The sequence below is a fragment of the Thalassophryne amazonica genome, chromosome 12 (genome assembly GCF_902500255.1).
Source record: "Thalassophryne amazonica chromosome 12, fThaAma1.1, whole genome shotgun sequence".
In the NCBI taxonomy this organism is placed as follows: Eukaryota; Metazoa; Chordata; class Actinopteri; order Batrachoidiformes; family Batrachoididae; genus Thalassophryne; species Thalassophryne amazonica.
This window is the reverse complement of record NC_047114.1, coordinates 82,202,990-82,222,896: the sequence shown is the minus strand read 5'-3', so window position 1 is coordinate 82,222,896 and position 19,907 is coordinate 82,202,990. Positions and strand designations below refer to the sequence as shown.

The 19,907-nt window shown below is 41.7% G+C and overlaps 1 long non-coding RNA gene across 1 annotated transcript; it reads right to left on the bottom strand.

Annotated features, from left to right (window-relative positions):
* Positions 1 to 1,776: 1,776 nt before the first annotated feature.
* Positions 1,777 to 8,001, bottom strand: LOC117521956. The gene is made up of 4 exons (XR_004564101.1): positions 7,854 to 8,001; positions 4,817 to 4,882; positions 3,550 to 3,598; positions 1,777 to 2,344 (listed from the first exon to the last, which is right to left on the bottom strand). It is a non-coding gene; the product is annotated as an uncharacterized LOC117521956 (long non-coding RNA).
* Positions 8,002 to 19,907: the final 11,906 nt, after the last annotated feature.

The window sequence follows — 19,907 nt, the reverse complement described above, 5'->3', positions numbered from 1 at the left end:
TCTGTACACAATTCTTGGAAGCTGAAAATGTCCCAGTTCTTGCATGGCCGGCATACTCACCGGACATGTCACCCATTGAGCATGTTTGGGATGCTCTGGACCGGCGTATACGACAGCGTGTAGCAGTTCCTGCCAATATCCAGCAACTTCGCACAGCCATTGAAGAGGAGTGGACCAACATTCCACAGGCCACAATTGACAACCTGATCAACTCTATGCGAAGGAGATGTGTTGCACTGCATGAGGCAAACGGTGGTCACACCAGATACTGACTGGTATCCCCCCCCAATAAAACAAAACTGCACCTTTCAGAGTGGCCTTTTATTGTGGACAGTCTAAAGCACACCTGTGCACTAATCATGGTGTCTAATCAGCATCTTGATATGGCACACCTGTGAGGTTGGCTGGATTATCTCAGCAAAGGAGAAGTGCTCACTATCACAGATTTAGACTGGTTTGTGAACAATATTTGAGGGAAATGGTGATATTGTGTATGTGGAAAAAGTTTTAGATCTTTGAGTTCATCTCATACAAAATGGGAGCAAAACCAGAAGTGTTGTGTTTATATTTTTGTTGAGTGTATATATATATATATATATATATATATATATATATATATATATATATATATATATATATATATGGAGAGAGGGGGGTGGGTGGTTTTTCTGCATCATTATTGAACATGTACAATTGTGTGTAAGACAATGGGCTCTTAATAATTACTTAAACAACTGCTAATTATAAAGAACACAATGCTCATACGGCTGAGGGTATTTTAGCATTGTGTTGTATTAATTATGTTCGCCAAGGACGTAATAAAATCATCACTGTTTATTTATTTGTCTGTCTGTCTGTCTGTCTCTTACCAGTATTACATAAAAACTACTGTATGGATTTTGATGAAATTTGCACCACAAATAGATATTACGCCATGAAAGACTGAATTTTGGAGGTGATCTGGTGTCACAGACCAAGCGGTCCTCCCCTAAAAATTGGTCCACCCTACCTCCACTGCACATGCGTCATTTCGGAGCTCAGCACCTCGTCTGAGACGGAGTCTCTTCACCCAAAGCGATCAAATGGATTAATGGGATTATTAACCATCAGATGACAAGGTAAAACCTCTTAAATCATTCTAAAGTCAGTTTTTAGCAGAAACGAAACCATTTTAAGCAGAAACAAGGCGATAATCGGTGACGCTATGAAATGACTGAAGCGCAGTGAACGCATCAGCTAGCAGCTCATGTAGCTGCTGCACTCAGATCGCTTCCTCCATCTTTTATTATGAACTAATGCTGAATTTATGTGGAAATGATTGTTGTACAAAAGCTTCAGATATCTGTCGCTGTGATAGATGATGACTGGGGTGCAGTTTTAAGCAGAAACGAGGTGATAATCGGTGAACCGCGGCTAATGACGCATGCGCATTGAAGGCAGGGTGGACCGATTCTTCGGGTGACCGTTCGGTTGGTGACACCGGATCTGGATTCTGGATCAAGATTTCACTTTATATAGGCTTTGAAGGATTACATCAAAAGTACTTCACAGATTCTCACCAAATTTGCACCACACAGACAGATATTAGACCATGGAAGACTCCACTGAATTTTGGAGGTGATCTGGATCGGGATTGGTGATGTCAGAAATCTCAGATTGCTCTTGTTTTTTAAACTCAGATGATCTGCCCTGTTGTTGTCAGTGATGTCATAACAGTGCTGGCTGAGGAAAACATGGGACATGTGGGAATTTGGCTGAAAAATACAAAAGACTACACAAAATCTAAAATATTTATTTATTACGTGCGCCAAGGACATAATAAAATAATCTGCGTTTATTTATTTGTCTGTCTGTTAGCATGATTATGTCAAGACTGCTGCACGGGTTTTGATTAATTGGAGGTGATCCGGATTATGGATCAAGATTTCACTTTAGGCTTTCAAGGATTACATCAAACAAACAAACAAACAAACAAAAAAACACTTAATAGATTTTCACCAGGCATTGATGTTAGGCCTTGGAAGACTCCATTACATTTTGGAGGTTATCTGCATCCGGATTTGGATTCTGGATCAGGATTTCACTTTGTCGACTTTTAAGGATTACGTCAAAACTACTTCACAGATTTTTACGGACGTTTCACTACAGACAGATATTAGGCCATGGAAGACTCCATTACATTTTGGAGGTGATCTCAGTTCTGGATCCATTTCACTTTCTATAGGTTTTGAAGGATTATGCCAAGATATCATGGCATGGAAGACTCCACTGAATTTTGCAGGTGATCCGGATTCTTCTTCTGGCTCAGGATCTATTGGGAGTGATCCAGAGCAGTATGCAGGTTCTGCAACAGAAAGATACAACATCATGACGTAAAACCAAGATCAGGAAGACACGATTTTGTTTCAGCTTGTGAATTCAATTTCAGATAGCACTATTGTGATCAGTTGGACCATTCTGGATCAGTATGCAATTATTGCATTGTGTTGTGGAATCCAAATCGCAGTAAAGTCCAGGTCACGGTGTGAATCACATATATTTTATTTCGAGTCCTCTGCAACCCTTGGTGGATGGCAGAAATCTCTGATTGCTCTTGTTTATTATTTATTTTTGGAGGAGGGAGCATGGTGTTTTAATTGGTTTGTGCCCTTGTTTCATGTGAATGCTTCCGCAGAGAGACACTGCACTCTAGCAGGCAGAGAGACACCAACCTATGTCAACATTTCTGGCCTCTAGGACCGGCTGTGAATGAAAGATAATCTTCAACAGGGTGACACTGTGACTCTGCAGTTTCAGGAAGTCAGTGAAAGAAGTCTGTGTGACATTCTGTTGTAGATCTATTATTAAAAATATTATAAAAACAGAGTTCAGTGCACTGAAACATCCATGGACTCCAGAGGGTTCATGAAATATTATTTCTGTAAGGGCCCTAAAACCGTAACCTGAGGTGCCTCACATCCCATTATGCAATGCATTGGTGTTATAATAGTAGCTGTTTGTGTGCATTGTTGGATGCTAGTGTTGATGGTTTTTATTTTGTGTTTTATTATGTGGTAACTTCTTTTCAAAATATCGGTGTTCTTGTTCTTGAGAAGCATGTTGCACCTCAATGACTCCCTCTTCTTCCTGTGACTCACGGTAACATTTTTATGAAGGAAATTGTGCCGCCCCCATGTGACGTAGGGTCCCTGGCCTTCAGCACTGTTAAGCCCCATGCATCAATGCACCCATGGGTGTTTACACAGGTTGATTATGTCAGAAATTTAACACTCCAGTCAATTGTGACCATGAAGACGATTGGATTTATGGCTTTTCTGGAACTTACATGAATTATGATATGATTACATTTACCTTAACGTCACTGGAATGGAAGTGAACTCTTAAGAAATACTCCACTGGACTTCCAGTGAGCATCAAGTGCTGAAAAGTGTTAAAAGAGTTGACTGTAGCCTTGAGGGGCACCACCCGGGGGCTGTGGTTTCAACGCCAAACCTTTAATGAAATCCAGCAGTAACTATTGACCATGATGTCGAAATTTCCACATCTCACCTCATCATCTGTGCAACATTAGGATCTGATTTAGGATGCCTTCACCTTCCTGCAAACGTGTAATCACATCTGATCAGACATAACAATAATTCTAAAACAGATCAGAATCAAATTTATTGCCAAGTAAGTACCAGTGGCGGATGCTGGTCTTTCAAGGAGGGGAAGCTCAATTTCGTGCAGCTCAATTTCATTATGTGCAGCTTGCTACCTAACTAGCTTGCTAGCTGGGACTGGCGCGAGGCTAGTGTGAAGTGTGTCCGCCTGTGAGTGCTTTGTGACGGTGGAGGAGCTCAGCAGCACCCGCTGCTCGGTAGGGACAGAAACTGCGGTAGAAGTCAGAAAGAGTGATAGAAGTCAGTCTCCAAACACAAGCAGCTACAAAAAAAAAACAAAAAACACCAGAAATAGAAGCTTGATTTGTCGCTAGTCGTTTTTAACAAAGAAAATGCCGCTAAGAGGATTAGGAAAGTCTACGGTTCAACTCAGAATGAAAATTAAAAAATGCTCCCACGGATGTTTACACCAAAAGATCGCTCATTCGCTCATTTCGCTGTCAATCAAAAAGGGATTTAGCCTCAGACAGATCATCCAATCATCATGCAGAAGCTGAGCGTCCGGGCCAGCCGAGGCCAGCCCACTGCCCCATAGACCCCCAGAGACGCTGAGCGTCCGATGGGCGGGACAAAGCCCAGCATTTATCCAATGACTCGTCTCATTTTGCTGCACTCTTTGCTTTGCTATTGAACTCTGTGGACGTCCACACTGTTTAAAGCACTGTGAAACTGCGGGGTTGAGTGAGAGGAAAGCCGCGTCGTTACCAGTGATAAGAAGCTGATTCTGAACAAAAGTTGAGTGCGTTGTAGCGCATATTTAGTCAGTGACATGTACACACAACAGTATATATTTGATCACTTATTTTCTGACATTTTAGGCGAAGCTGAGCTTCCCTTGCAGTCTTAGAGCAGTCGCCTCTGGTAAGTACTCACATACAAGGAATTTGATCTGGTGTGCATAAATAATAATTTGAAAAATAATAATTTTGTGTATGTGTATATACATACAGTACACACACACAACACACACACACACACACATATATATATATATATATATATATATATTTTTTTTTTTTTTTTTTTTTCTTATCTACATTGAGATCCTATTGTCTTATATACAGTTTGTTCATATTCAATCAAGCCCATCTATTTTGTCATGTGATAATTTCACTAAGGTGTCAGGAAGCCACAAACTAACAATCTGCTTTTACCCAGAATGAGCAGCCTCCTGGTCGTAATGCACATCCGTCTGAACGTTTGTCCCGATCTTTCTTCATCTGCAACATAAACAATAATTAAAAACCTGCCTGTCATTCAGTCACTCTGTGAAATGTGATTCTGTTTGATCATTTCTGTGCAAAGTTGAACCTTCCATCATATTTAAACCTTGTGTGTATCTTTAAGCAGACTAAAATAAATATCCTCTAAATGTAAGCATGTGGTTAAAGTTTGACCTTGGCGTGTGACCTTGACCAACATATTCCCATGAGGGGTTTTGTACAATGTCTAACAGTTTAGCGTGGTATTTCATGCATATGACTATGAACGTCCACACGCATGTGCAGTGCGCATTAGGCTTTGAACAACAATGATAGGTACAAAGTGAATTTCCTTTTTTACCCGAGGCCATCAAATACAGACATCAGGTATTGCGAAGGCTTTGCATCCGTCCGTTTGTTTGTCTGTGCTCAGCATAAATCCAGTCCTATTACTGCCACAGTGTTCAAATTCACAGGGAACATTCTTGGAACACAGAACTCGGACAACTTCAAATATGGTGAATCTTGACATATTTTAAGAGGTTAAAGGTCACATTCTGTTTCAATCTGTTCAGTTTAGTTTTTGAGTGGTGGGGGTGACAGCCAATCAGAGTAGAGCTCCACTGTGACGTCACAGTCGGGTTGCTTGCTGAAAACTGTTTCATTTGTATGTAAATATAAGCTCTTTGTCATAAAGTATGTGAAAGCTAGCATACACTTGTAAAACTGGAAATGCTGTTTTTGGAACCAAATAACTGAAATGATTTAAAAGACATTTAGTGCCTGCACGTCTCCTAACTTCTGCTCTTTTCAAAAGCTCATTTTCCTATATTATGTAAAAGCTAGCTACAAATAAACACTTCTAAAACTGAAAACGATGTTTTTGTAACCTGATAACGCATATATATATATATATATATATATATATATATATATATATATATATATATATATATATATATATATATATATATATATATATATATATATATATATCATACAGTAGTGTTCAGAATAATAGTAGTGCTATGTGACTATAAAGATTAATCCAGGTTTTGGGTATATTTCTTATTGTTACATGGGAAACAAGGTACCAGTAGATTCAGTAGATTCTCACAAATCCAACAAGACCAAGCATTCATGATATGCACACTCTTAAGGCTATGAAATTGGGCTATTAGTAAAAAAAAAAAAAGTAGAAAAGTGGGTGTTCCCAATAATAGTAGTGTGGCATTCAGTCAGTGAGTTCGTCAATTTTGTGGAACAAGCAGGTGTGAATCAGGTGTCCCCTATTTAAGGATGAAGCCAGCACCTGTTGAACATGCTTTTCTCTTTCAAAGCCTGAGGAAAATGAGACATTCAAGACATTGTTCAGAAGAACAGCGTAGTTTGATTAATAAGTTGAATGGAGAGGGGAAAACTTATACGCAGGTGCAAAAAATTATAGGCTGTTCATCTACAGTGATCTCCAATGATTTAAAATGGACAAAAAAACTATAGTGTGCATATCATGAATTGAACATGAATTGAACATATCATGAACACTACTGTAATTAATATTTTACTTGTGTTTTAACAGCGACTGCAGGAGGCCGTGCCTGTGCACATACATGAGCTTTTGAAAAGAGTGTAAGTTACCTTTGACTGCGTTTGATGCGTGTGCACACTGACGTCTGTGAGATGTCTTGTAAATCACCCCATTGGTGTTATTAGGTTACAAAAATAGCATTTTCAGTTTCAGAAGTGTTTATTTGTTGGTAGCTTTTACATAATATATGAGAAACATGTTAGATGTACCCAGAAATGCAGCGGAGTTAGCAGCCTGTGATGTCACCACGCTAACGTCCGCTAGATGTCTTGTGTCACCTCACCCCAACAACATGAACACATGTTGTTACCATCTGCCTTATGCTTCAGAACCTCAAGTGTTTCTAAACAAAGATACAAAAATTCTTTCATCCCTCTTTTGGTTCAAGTCCTAAACTCTAACAACAGGAGAATTTCAATTTATTCAATATTATTTCATTTATATACAACCCCTGGCAAAAATTATGGAATCACCAGCCTCAGAGGATGTTCATTCAGTTGTTTAATTTTGTAGAAAAAAAGCAGATCACAGACATGACACAAAACTAAAGTCATTTCAAATGGCAATTTTCTGGCTTTAAGAAACACTATAAGAAATCAGGGAAAAAAGTTGTGGCAGTCAGTAACGGTTACTTTTTTAGACCAAGCAGAGGGAAAAAAATATGGAATCACTCAATTCTGAGGAAAAAATTATGGAATCATGAAAAACAAAAGAACGCTCCAACATATCACTAGTATTTTGTTGCACCACCTCTGGCTTTTATAACAGCTTGCAGTCTCTGAGGCATGGACTTAATGAGTGACAAACAGTACTCTTCATCAATCTGGCTCCAACTTTCTCTGATTGCTGTTGCCAGATCAGCTTTGCAGGTTGGAAGCCGAGGTCCGAGGCCGGTGATTCCATAATTATTGCCAGGGGTTGTAGCACCAAATCACAGCAAAGCTGCCTCAAGGCGCTTCACACAAGTAAGGTCTAATCTTACTTAAGATATGAGAAACGTTAGATTTACCCAGAAACACAGCGGAACACAGTGCCTCTCTATTATGACTTGCCCCCCCACCCCAAAATAAGAAACAGAATGTGATCTTTTGACCTCTTAAAATTAGTTAAAGTTATCCATCTTTGAAGTTGTCCAAGGTCTGTGTCCCAAGAATGTTTCCTGTGAATTTGAAGGCTGTGGCAGTAACAGGACTGGACTTATGCTGAGCACAGTCATACAGACAGACAGACAGACAGATGAACTCAAAGCCTTCGGAATACCCGATGGCCTCGAGTAAAGCAGGTATGCTGTTTCAATGAAAAAATTAAAAGAGAAAAAAACAATCTTGCATTGACCACTAAGATCAGGTTTAAACCTAAACAGACCAGAGACTCATTTCAGACAACAGCAAGAATTGTTACCGTGTCAGACGACTGTTGTTCTGTCTGCACGCCGTCTGCAGACGTGATGATCAGACTAAGCTGCAGACACAACAGAAGCAGCAGCACACGTCTGTCCATGGCTGAAAGAGTGAGGAGTTTGACAGCTGCATGTTTTTATGCCACCCGACTGACAATAAGGAAACACACACACACACACACACACACACACACACACACACACACACACACACACACACACACACACACACACACACACCTCCTCATTGAAGCAGAAGAATACGCTCTGAGTGCATTTTAGTTATGTGAATGGGTTTAGTTTGACCTCTTCACTTTAGAGTCCTTTCAGCAAAGGACACAACAAATTTGACTTGATATATGAATCAAAAAGTAGTTATTAGCAGAAAGTAAACAGTTTCTGTTCATGTTATACCTACCTATTATTTATTTATTTATTTATTTATTTATTGGTGTGCATGGTCAAGGACTTAATGTATTTTCAGCTGAAACCAAACACACACACACACACACACACACTCATCTTCAACCGCTTAGTCCAATTAAGGGTTGCGGGGGCTGGAGCCTATCCCAGCAGTCATAGAGTGCGAGGCGGGGTACACCCAGGACAGGACGCCAGTCTGTCACAGGACCACGCTGAAACCACAAAAATATGAATTTATAAAGAATCGACTATCAGCATCACACACGTTGATAGATCTGCTTCCTTCCCTATCCTCAGAGACAACAGGCTGTGCATCAGCAAAGGTTTCAACACACCGTACTGTGCAGAAGTTTTAGCCAGGCTTGAATTTGTGTAAAAATCCCTTACCAAAAAGTAGTACATGCAAGTATGTTTCAAGTATACTTCCAGTTTACTTTTTATATACTTATCAGTACTATTTTTTGGTAAGGGATTTCAGGTCAAACGTTTCCCCCCTTTAAGAAAATCATATGAAATGTCTAACTGGCTTTATTTATGGGGGAAAGAAAGAAATAAAACCTCAAATGTGACTACTCAAGGTATAAACCTTCTTAGCAAGTCCCTTCAGCTGCTCACTTCTTTGCACTCGGGGTCACCACAGCAAATCCAAGGTTGATCTGCATGTTTTTTTCAATTTATTTCAATTTATTTTCATTTATATAGCGCCAAATCACAACAGAGTTGCCTCAAGGGGCTTCACACAAGTAAGGTCTAACCAAACCCCAGAGCAGCAGTGGTAAGGAAAAACTCCCTCTGAGGAAGAAACCTCAAGCAGACCAGACTCAAAGAGGTGACCCTCTGCTTGGGCCATGTTACAGACATAAATTACGGAAAAATTCACAAAAGGGATATACAGGAAAAGCTGTTGGTGCACAGGACAGGAGGGTCTCCAACACAAATACCACACCCATCTCTGGATGGAGCTGCACCTTAAACAGAGAGAAAAAAACAGAATCAGGCATCAGAAAGACAAGAAATACTGTATAATTTGTCAGCATTAAACAACAATAAAATAGGAAATACTAAGGTGATCGCCGGCCACAAGCCCTAAGCTTCACTAAAAGACCCAGAATTTAGGTAAAGTTGAGGCCGCAGCCCGCTCCAATTACTAATAAATGAATTAAAAGAATAAAAAGCGTAGAACTATGCTATGCCAGTATGCTAGCCATACGAAAGGGAAAATAAGTGTGTCTTAAGTCTGGACTTTAAAGTCTCTACAGAATCTGACTGTTTTATTGACGCAGGGAGATGGTTTCACAGAACAGGGGCACGATAAGAGAAACCTCTGTGACCCGCAGACTTCTTATTCACCCTAGGTACAGAAAGTAGTCCTGCACCGTGAGAACGCAAAGCCCAGGCCGGTACGTAAGGTTTAATTAGGTCAGCTAGGTAGGGAAGTGCCAGTCCGTGAACAATTTTATAGACTATTAGCAGAACCTTAAAATCTGATTTCACTGGAACAGGAAGCCAGTGATGGGATGCCAAAATGGGTGTAATTTGGTGGAATTTTCTGCTTCGTGTCAAAAGTCTGGCTGCAGCATTTTGAACCAATTGGAGAGCCCTAATGCTGGACTGCAGTAAACCAGCAAATAGAACATTGCAGTAGTTCAGTCTAGAAGAGATAAATGCATGTATCAAGGTCTCAGCATCAGCCATAGACAGGATGGGATGACATGTTGAATTGGCACAAGTTTTACATTGGATGCCCTTCCTGATGCACATTACATGGAAAAATGTGGAAGGGGTGGGATTTGAATATTTGAGTGAAGTTTGAAGAGAAGAGTTGTGTTATTGTATGAGGAAGTCTGGAGTGGCAAATAAGTATGTAAGGGTGGTGCAGGATATGTACAAGGATAGTGTGACAGCAGTGATTCGCCGTAGGAATGACAGCTGCAATCAAGGAGGAAGTGGGCATCAAGGATCAGCTCTGAGCCCTTTCTTGTTTGCACTGGTGATGGACAGGTTGACAGACAAAATCAGACACAAGTCTCCATGAACAATGATGTTTACACATGACATTGTTTATTGTTTAAAAGACTGCCGTACTCTCAGTACAGATTGTCATCTGTACTGAGAGTAGACAGCAGGTTGAGATGAGGCTGGAGAGGAGTAGATATGCTCTGGAGAGAAGGGGAATGAAAGTCAGTTGGAGTAAGATGAAGTCTGTGTGTGAGTGAAGGGGAGCCTGTGGAATAGTGTGGTTGCAAGGAGTTGAGGTGGTGAAGGTGGTTGAGTTTAAATACTGGGATCAACTGTTCAAGTAATGGAGAGTGTGGGAGAGAGGTGAAGAAGAGAGCCTGGAGTGATTCATAGAATAATAGTAACAGAAGATAATCTACAAGAGTGAAAGGAAAAGTTGGAGAAAAATTCAGAGACGTCATATTCAGATGGTTTGGGCACGTCCAGAGACTCCACATCTTTGTGAGACCTGGACTCTAACCAGTAACCTCGCACCAACAATGTCCATTGTTGGTGCAAGATTTCTCCAGAGAACTGGTACAGCTGTTGTTAATTTTTGTGAAATGATTGGTCAGTTTGAGATACTGAAATTACATTGTGATGGAACTTCACGTACAACACTACCGCTATGTGGCAAACGTCTCTCAGGATGATCCGGTTCACAGGGGCCTCAGGTGAGGGGGGTTGTCCGCATATCACCTAGCTGCAAGAAGTGAGGAAGGACGGTGCAATTCAGAATCCACGGTGCTTCCATCGTGTGGTGGATACAGAAGTGACTGATCTGTGTTTGCCTGATTGAAGTGGATTTTTCTGAAGGGTCATTGGATATCCTGGGCTGAATTACATATGATAAAATGCAGAGAATCGTGTGGAATCTGTATGAAACTACGAGTGGAAATGTTGTCATCTTAAACCACTAAAATATTGCAGCATTGAGGTAATTAATTAAGGTAATTGTAACTTGGGTTTCACACACATTCAGCGATTATCTGACTGAGTGTTCTGTTTTAAAAGATGTTGGTGTTATATGGCTGGGGGGGCCTGGCTGCCTTTTTGTTTCTGTCCTTTGTTTCTCCTTCCAGGTGGCTTGCATGTGGGACTGAGTGGCTGTGTTGCTGAGGTTATCAGGACCTCACCCTGATCACCTGCGGCTCGTCAGGACTCACAGCTGAGGTGCATCTATATGGATTGGAACATGGTGGCATTTAAGACTGGAGTATGCAGTGTGTATTTGCGAGAGACTCGACCTTGTGACCAGACGGGTGAGATCGTCGTCTCGGGAGCCATCTCATCATCAATGGATGCAGAGAACGTCCAGGTTTGATGCACGGTCTGTGAAAGAGGAGGGGGTGAGGTCTCACGCTCGTCAGCACACTTCCTGAGGTACGTTAGATTTTGTGACTAACATTTATACAGTCAGTAAATGTGGTGTCCCTCACACCTTTATTATATTGAGCTGTATGTTAGTCATGTATCGACTTCCACTGCAGTGGAGTTTTGTGAACTGGATGTTCCATGCCTGCAGGTTGGGAAGTTGATTAGTAATCAAGCCAGGAAGTGTTTGCTGTTTGTACACCTTTAAGTGTTCTCTCTGTGTGTAGAGTGTGGACTCACATAATGGTTCCTTCTTTCACAGACTCGGTTTGTTGCGGCCACCTGGGGGGTGTCGGTGGGGTCCTTGAGTCCGAACAGCTTCTGGCTCCGGACCGTTAGCGCTGCTGGGAGCGCACCACGCCAGACCGCACTTTGTTTTTTATGTATCACTGTTATGTGTCGGACGCAGCTCGGAGAACCGACCAGCGTTTGAAAGACCCAGTATGAAATAAGCAGAGCACAGTACAAAGGCTAACTGAATTTAATACATAACAGTGATACATAAAAAACAAAGTGCGGTCTGGCATGGTGCGCTCCCAGCAGCGCTAACGGTCCGGAGCCAGAAGCTGTTCGGACTCAAGGACCCCGCCGACACCCCCCAGGTGGCCGCAACAAACCGAGTCTGTGAAAGAAGGAACCATTATGTGAGTCCACACTCTACACACAGAGAGAACACTTAAAGGTGTACAAACAGCAAATACTTCCTGGCTTGATTACTAATCAACTTCCCAACCTGCAGGCATGGAACATCCAGTTCACAAAACTCCACTGCAGTGGAAGTCGATACATGACTAACATACAGCTCAATATAATAAAGGTGTGAGGGACACCACATTTACTGACTGTATAAATGTTAGTCACAAAATCTAACGTACCTCAGGAAGTGTGCTGACGAGCGTGAGACCTCACCCCCTCCTCTTTTACAGACCGTGCATCAAACCTGGACGTTCTCTGCATCCATTGATGATGAGATGGCTCCCGAGACGACGATCTCACCCGTCTGGTCACAAGGTCGAGTCTCTGGCAAATACACACTGCATACTCCAGTCTTAAATGCCACCATGTTCCAATCCATATAGATGCACCTCAGCTGTGAGTCCTGACGAGCCGCAGGTGATCAGGGTGAGGTCCTGATAACCTCAGCAACACAGCCACTCAGTCCCACATGCAAGCCACCTGGAAGGAGAAACAAAGGACAGAAACAAAAAGGCAGCCAGGCCCCCCCAGCCATATAACAGTTGGAACAGTTGGAATGACATTTCTTCTGACTGGGGGCTTTTTATGATGTTTCTTTTTGATAAGATTTGATTTAAATCATTTTATTTCCCCCTGGGACTTTATAGTGACACCAAGGGCTCTGATATGGCTTACAAGATGATGTAGTATGCCAAAAAAGAAAGTAAAAATCATCTCTCACTTTTTGGTGTTTTGAAGTTACAGACTGTTGGGCCACCTTGTGGCACATCAAGGCACATACGAGGTCTGTCAATAAAGTAACGGCTCTTTTTATTTTTTTCAAAAACTATATGGATTTCATTCATATGTTTTTACGTCAGACATGCTTGAACCCTCGTGTGCATGCGTGAGTTTTTCCACGCCTGTCGGTGATGTCATTCGCCTGTGAGCACGCCTTGGGATGAGTGGTCCCGCCCCCTCGTCGGATTTTCATTGTCTGGAAATGGCAGAATGAAAAGGACTTTTTTTCCATCAGAATTTTTTCAGAAGCTGTTAGAGACTGGCACCTGGAAACCATTCGAAAAATTTATCTGGCTTTCGGTGAAAATTTTACGGGCTTCACAGAGAATAAGGTCTGTTACTACAGCTTTAAGGACCCCTTTAAGGACGCTCGGCGCGCTGCACTCGGCGCGCTGCGCTCCGAGCTGCGATGACGCGGCACAAGCCACCAGACCATTTCTAAACGGATGGCTCTGTGAATACGAGACCACCGTGTGCGTTGCTTTGGAAGCGAGACAAAGGAACACCTCCGTTTCTGCGTGTCAGAGGACAAGTTTGGACATGTCTGTCTCGGCTTTCAATGCTTACCAGTCCAGTAAGTATCAGTGAAATTGTGGAGAGCTGAACATGTCCAAACTTATCCACTGACACGCTGAAACGGAGGTGTTCTTTGTCTCGCTTATCAAGCAAATCGGTCGTGACGCGCGAAGCCTCCGTGCGGCGTTCCATGACAAAATCTCTGGTTAAAAGTGAAATCTGCTGGAAAATGGCTGATGTCCAGCTCTTGTGATTACCGGAGAAAGAGCACACGACGTCTCGTATCCACAGAGCTATCCGTTTAGAAATGATACAGTGTTTTGTGCCGCGTTGTCGCAGCTCGAAGCGCGGCGCGCCAAGCGTCCTTAAAGGGGTCCTTAAAGCGACAGTTAACAGTCCTTATTCTCTGTGAAGCCCGCAAAATTTTCACCAAAAGCCAGATAAATTTTTCGAATGGTTTCCAGGTGCCAGTTTCTAATAGCTTCTGAAAAAAATCTGATGGAAAAAAAGTCCTTTTCATTCCGCCATTTCCAGACAATGAAATTCTGACGAGGGGGCGGGAGCACTCCTTCCCAAGGCGTGCTCACAGGCGAATGACTTCACCGACAGGCGTGGAAAAACTCACGCATGCGCACGAGGGTTCAAACATGCCTGACGTAAAAACATATGAATGAAATCCATATAGTTTAAAAAAAAAAATAAAAAGGACCGATACTTTACGGACAGCCCACGTATTTACACACAAAGCAGAGTTTGCAGCTAGCTAGACCAGCCTATGACTTCACCACACTAATATCCGCTAATGACTTCAGAGGTGGGTAGGTAGGTTTCAAAAACAGCATTTTCAGTTTTAGAAGTTCTTATTTCTCACTAGCTTTTACAGAATATGTGAGAAATATGTTTTTAAACACATAAAGTGTTTTTAGAGAGACCTACCACTGATGTCATGGCACTGCTCTACTCTGATTGGCTGTCAGCTCTGACACTCAAAAAAAAAAAAAAAGGAACAGAGTGACACCGACTTTTTAATGTCTTAGAATACCTCTTAAAAAAGGTTATGGTTAGCCATCTTTGAACTTGTCCAAGGTCTGAATGGTCCCTGTGAATTTGACAGCTCTGATCACTGTCAGGAGAGACTCCTGAATAACCTATCTCCTTTACAGATCATCAGAGAGCCAGTGTTGAAGTGTGTCTATATAAGTGTATGTATATACACTCAACAAAAATATAAGCGCAACACTTTTGGTTTTGCTCCCATTTTGTATGAGATGAACTCAAAGATCTAAAACTTTTTCCACATACACAATATCACCATTTCCGTCAAATATTGTTCACAAACCAGTCTACATCTGTGATAGTGAGCGCTTCTCCTTTGCTGAGATAATCCATCCCACCTCACAGGTGTGCCATATCAAGATGCTGATTAGACACCATGATTAGTGCACAGGTGTGCCTTAGACTGCCCACAATAAAAGGCCACTCTGAAAGGTGCAGTTTTGTTTTATTGGGGGGATACCAGTCAGTATCTGGTGTGACCACCATTTGCCTCATGCAGTGCAACACATCTCCTTCGCATAGAGTTGATCAGGTTGTCAATTGTGGCCTGTGGAATGTTGGTCCACTCCTCTTCAATGGCTGTGCGAAGTTGCTGGATATTGGCAGGAACTGGTACACGCTGTTGTATATGCCGGTCCAGAGCATCCCAAACATGCTCAATGGGTGACATGTCCAGTGAGTATGCCGGCCATGCAAGAACTGGAACATTTTCAGCTTCCAAGAATTGTGTACAGATCCTTGCAACATGGGGCCGTGCATTATCCTGCTGCAACATGAGGTGATGTTCTTGGATGTATGGCACAACAATGGGCCTCAGGATCTTGTCACGGTATCTCTGTGCATTCAAAATGCCATCAATAAAATGCACCTGTGTTCTTCGTCCATGACAGACGCCTGCCCATACCGCCACCATGGGCCACTCGATCCACAACATTGACATCTGAAAACCGCTCACCCACACGACGCCACACATGCTGTCTGCCATTTGCCCTGGACAGTGTGAACCGGGATTCATCCGTGAAGAGAACACCTCTCCAACGTGCCAAACGCCAGCGAATGTGAGCATTTGCCCACTAAAGTCGGTTATGACGACGAACTGGAGTCAGGTCGAGACCCTGATGAGGATGACGAGCATGCAGATGAGCTTCCCTGAGATGGTTTCTGACAGTTTGTGCAGAAATTCTTTGGTTATGCAAACCGATTGTTTCAGCAACTGTCCGAGTGGCTGGTCTCAGACGATCTTGGAGGTGAACATGCTGGATGTGGAGGTCCTGGGCTGGTGTAGTTACACGTGGTCTGCAGTTGTGAGGCTGGTTGAATGTACTGCCAAATTCTCTGAAACGCCTTTGGAGACGGCTTATGGTAGAGAAATGAACATTCAATACACGAGCAACAGCTCTGGTTGACATTCCTGCTGTCAGCATGCCAATTGCACGCTCCCTCAAATCTTGCAACATCTGTGGCATTGTGCTGTGTGATAAAACTGCACCTTTCAGAGTGGCCTTTTATTGTGGGCAGTCTAAGGCACACCTGTGAACTAATCATGGTGTCTAATCAGCATCTTGATAAGGCACACCTGTGAGGTGGGATGGATTATCTCAGCAAAGGAGAAGTGCTCACTATCACAGATTTAGACTGGTTTGTGAACAATATTTGAGGGAAATGGTGATATTGTGTATGTGGAAAACGTTTTAGATCTTTGAGTTCATCTCATACAAAATGGGAGCAAAGCCAAAAGTGTTGCGTTTATATTTTTGTTGAGTGTAAATCAAAATACGTAAAATCCATTACTGTAGGCCTATAAGAAATTAGGAAAATAAAAAAAAATCAATCATCTACAGTAAAGAACAAAAATCTTTAGTAGGCCTATACTATAAGAGTATAGAGTACAGTAAGAGTACAGTACAATTGATAGTCTCTCTCTCTCTCTCTCTCTCTCTCTCTCTCTCTCTCTCTCTCTCTCTCTCTCTCTATATATATATATATATATACAGGGGTGTGTGTGTGTGTGTGTGGGGGGGGGTAATGGGTACTATGCATCCAGGGCCCAGAGCATGGGGGGTGCACAAAAAACTGACAAATACATTTTTGTGTTGCATGTTATTAATGTCCATTCAATTCATGTTGTAAAATAATATAATTTGAATGAATGTATAAATGTTGCAAAACATAATTCTGCTCTAACAATAATATTGAAAGATCTCTGAGGGCCCTTCCCATCCCTGCACAGTTGTACAATGGTTAGTCCAGGCGCACAGGCGGCACTCTGCCACACACACACACACACACACACACACACACACACACACACACACACACACACACACACACACACACACACACACACACACACACACACACACACACACACACACACACACACACACACATCCCAAATGGGACCTGACAGAAAGAGGAGGTGTTTTGTAGAGCTGAAACAGCTAATCGATTTAATCGATTATTAAAATAGTTGTCAACTAATTTAGTCATCGATGAGTTGTTAAATAACTTTGTTTTACCGCAAATGTTTCGTTTCTTCCATATAAATCAACCGTTTCTGCAGCACGGCTTTGCTTTGAACCTTAAACCAATCGAAGCAGTGATTCGCAGATTGACGCTTTGTCGATTCATTGTTTTATTTAGCTTTATCTTAATTTTTCCCCACTAAAACCCCGAAAAGCATATGTCTGTGAGTAATATTTACCTTTTTATGTTAATCTGACCTGTTATGGTCTTCTGAAACAGTTGATAGATGTATTTTATAACTTAAAAATGGGGCCGATGCTAACACGTTAGCATGTTTATGGTGTTTTCAATGTTAAAGTTTGTTTTCTGTATAATAATTCTTAAAAGACTTGACTGTAGCCTTGAGGGGCACCACCTGGGGGCTCTGGTTTCAACTCCAAACCTTTAGTGAAATCCAGCAGTAACTATTGACCATGATTTCAAACTTTCCACATCTCACCTCATCATCTGTGCAACATTAGGATCTGATTTAGGATACCTCCACCTTCATGCAAACGTGTAGACAAACAAGAATACATGTTAAGAATGATGGTGACAGAATATGAACATGTATTGATCACATTTTTTGCCAGTTCTCCTGAGCGGTGTAGTAGAGCAATTTCTGTTCCCATTGGCTGTATTGATCATAACCTGATCATAATTGTATTAGCCGTGATGGTAGGTAGACCTGCACCCACAGTAATATTCAAGAGGTCATATAAAATGTTTAATAATGAGAAATTTGTTGATGATGTGAAAGCCATTCGCTGGTCTGAGGTGTTATCTATTCAGAACCCCAAAATTGCACTTTCAAGATTTAATAGCCTATTCCTGCCTTCAGTTGAAATTTATGCTCCTTTGAAGAAGTTTACTGTCAGGAACATCGCCACACCCTGGTTGGATGTCAAAATTAAAGACTCTATTAAAATGAGAGATCAGATGAAAAAGACGGCGATTGTAAAAGGAAATAAATTTGATTGGGATTGTTATCGTAAAATGAGGAACTCTGTCTCTAACCTGAATAGAAAGAAAATGAAATTTTTTTTTGAGGATTGAGTGTTATGTGTCGACGCGGGTTGAGGAGCGGACCTGCGTCTGACGGAACCCAGCGCTAAAATAACCAGAAAGCGGTTCCAATAACAAAACAATTTATTTTTCCACCCTCTGGTGCATAACAAAGTGTATGAACAAAAAATGCGTCAGTCTGGTGGAGTGAAGGCTGGCATGCTCTCCAGCGCCTAAAAGGATCGAGGCCCGGCGCTTCTGGACCCACGTTTACCGCCAAACACCCTCCAGGTGGACACAACAAACCGACTCTCTGCGAAGGATAGAAAAGGTGAGGTAAGTCAGCAGCTACAACCAATATCCTTCAAAAGGCACACACTATCAGCAACACATTCAGGTCTGTATTTAAGCTTTATGTAAATGAGCAGCTTCTCACAACAGGTGGAGGATCACCAGTCCGCACGCCACGGCAGTGAGAAGCGAGCTGCACAATTCTCATCACAATTCAAATATACTGTGTAACAAAATACCAAGTTACTATCAACAATTAGTCAAACAATTAATCACCTCTGATGTGTGCTGACAGCATGTGTCCCTCACCCTTCCTCCTTCACAGGCACGATGTGTCAAACCCAGGCGCGGTCCTCAGCGTCTCACAAACGAACATCACAAGGTCGAGTTCCCGGCAATTCTGCTTGAATCACACATGGCTTAAATGCAGAACGCCATCTCATTATCTGCTTCAGCTGAAAGTCTTTAAGGTTGCACGTGAGCACTATCCACAGGTGCTGCACATAACGTTGATGAGGGTGAAGGACTCTTCTGCCAGCACCTTCTCCACAGACGATAAATCAGTTTGCATACCACCTGGAGAGCAAAGAAAAGAAAAGAACACCAAAATATCCAGCCACACCCCCCCCAACACACAACATTGAGTTCAGAAAGCAGGAACTGACAGTAGAAAATATGGAAGATTTGAATCAGTTGACTGGTAGGAAAAACAGAATCAATCCATCCTTTCTTGAGATAGATAATAAATTCATAACAAAGCCAGTAGATATAGCAAATTAGAGAAATTAAGAGAGAATATGCCTAATCTAAGTAATGTTGAATCCTATCTAGTGATAAAAAATAAGATTATGGATTGTAAAAACATCAGGTTTAAATTTGAGAAAATAAGTACAACTAAGGTAAATGAATTGCTAAAATCGTGTAAAGACAAGCCACCTGGTGTGGACGGTCTTGACAGTAGGCTTCTCAAACTAGCAGCTAATTGTATTGCTCCTGTTTTAGCCCATATCATAAACCTCAGTTTTACTTGTAATACATGTCCACAAGTGTGGAAACAGGCTAAAATTATCCCACTACAGAAAAATAAGAAACTTCCTTTCTGAGCTTTAAATAGTCGACCCATAAGTATTTTACCTGTGTTAGGAAAAATTACAGTCTATTGTATATGAACAAATTAATAACTATTTTTCTTCTAATAACTTAATCACTGATTTTCACTCCAGTGCCACGGCTTTGACTCATATGTCGGATGATTGGCTCAAAAGAAGAACACAGTTGGTACCGAGTTTCTCGATGTCTCTGCTGCTTTTGATATCATTGACCATGATTTGTTACTGAAAAAACTTGCTTGTTATGGTTTTGAGCTATCAGGTCTGACTTGGTTCTATAGTTACCTATCTAACAGAACACAG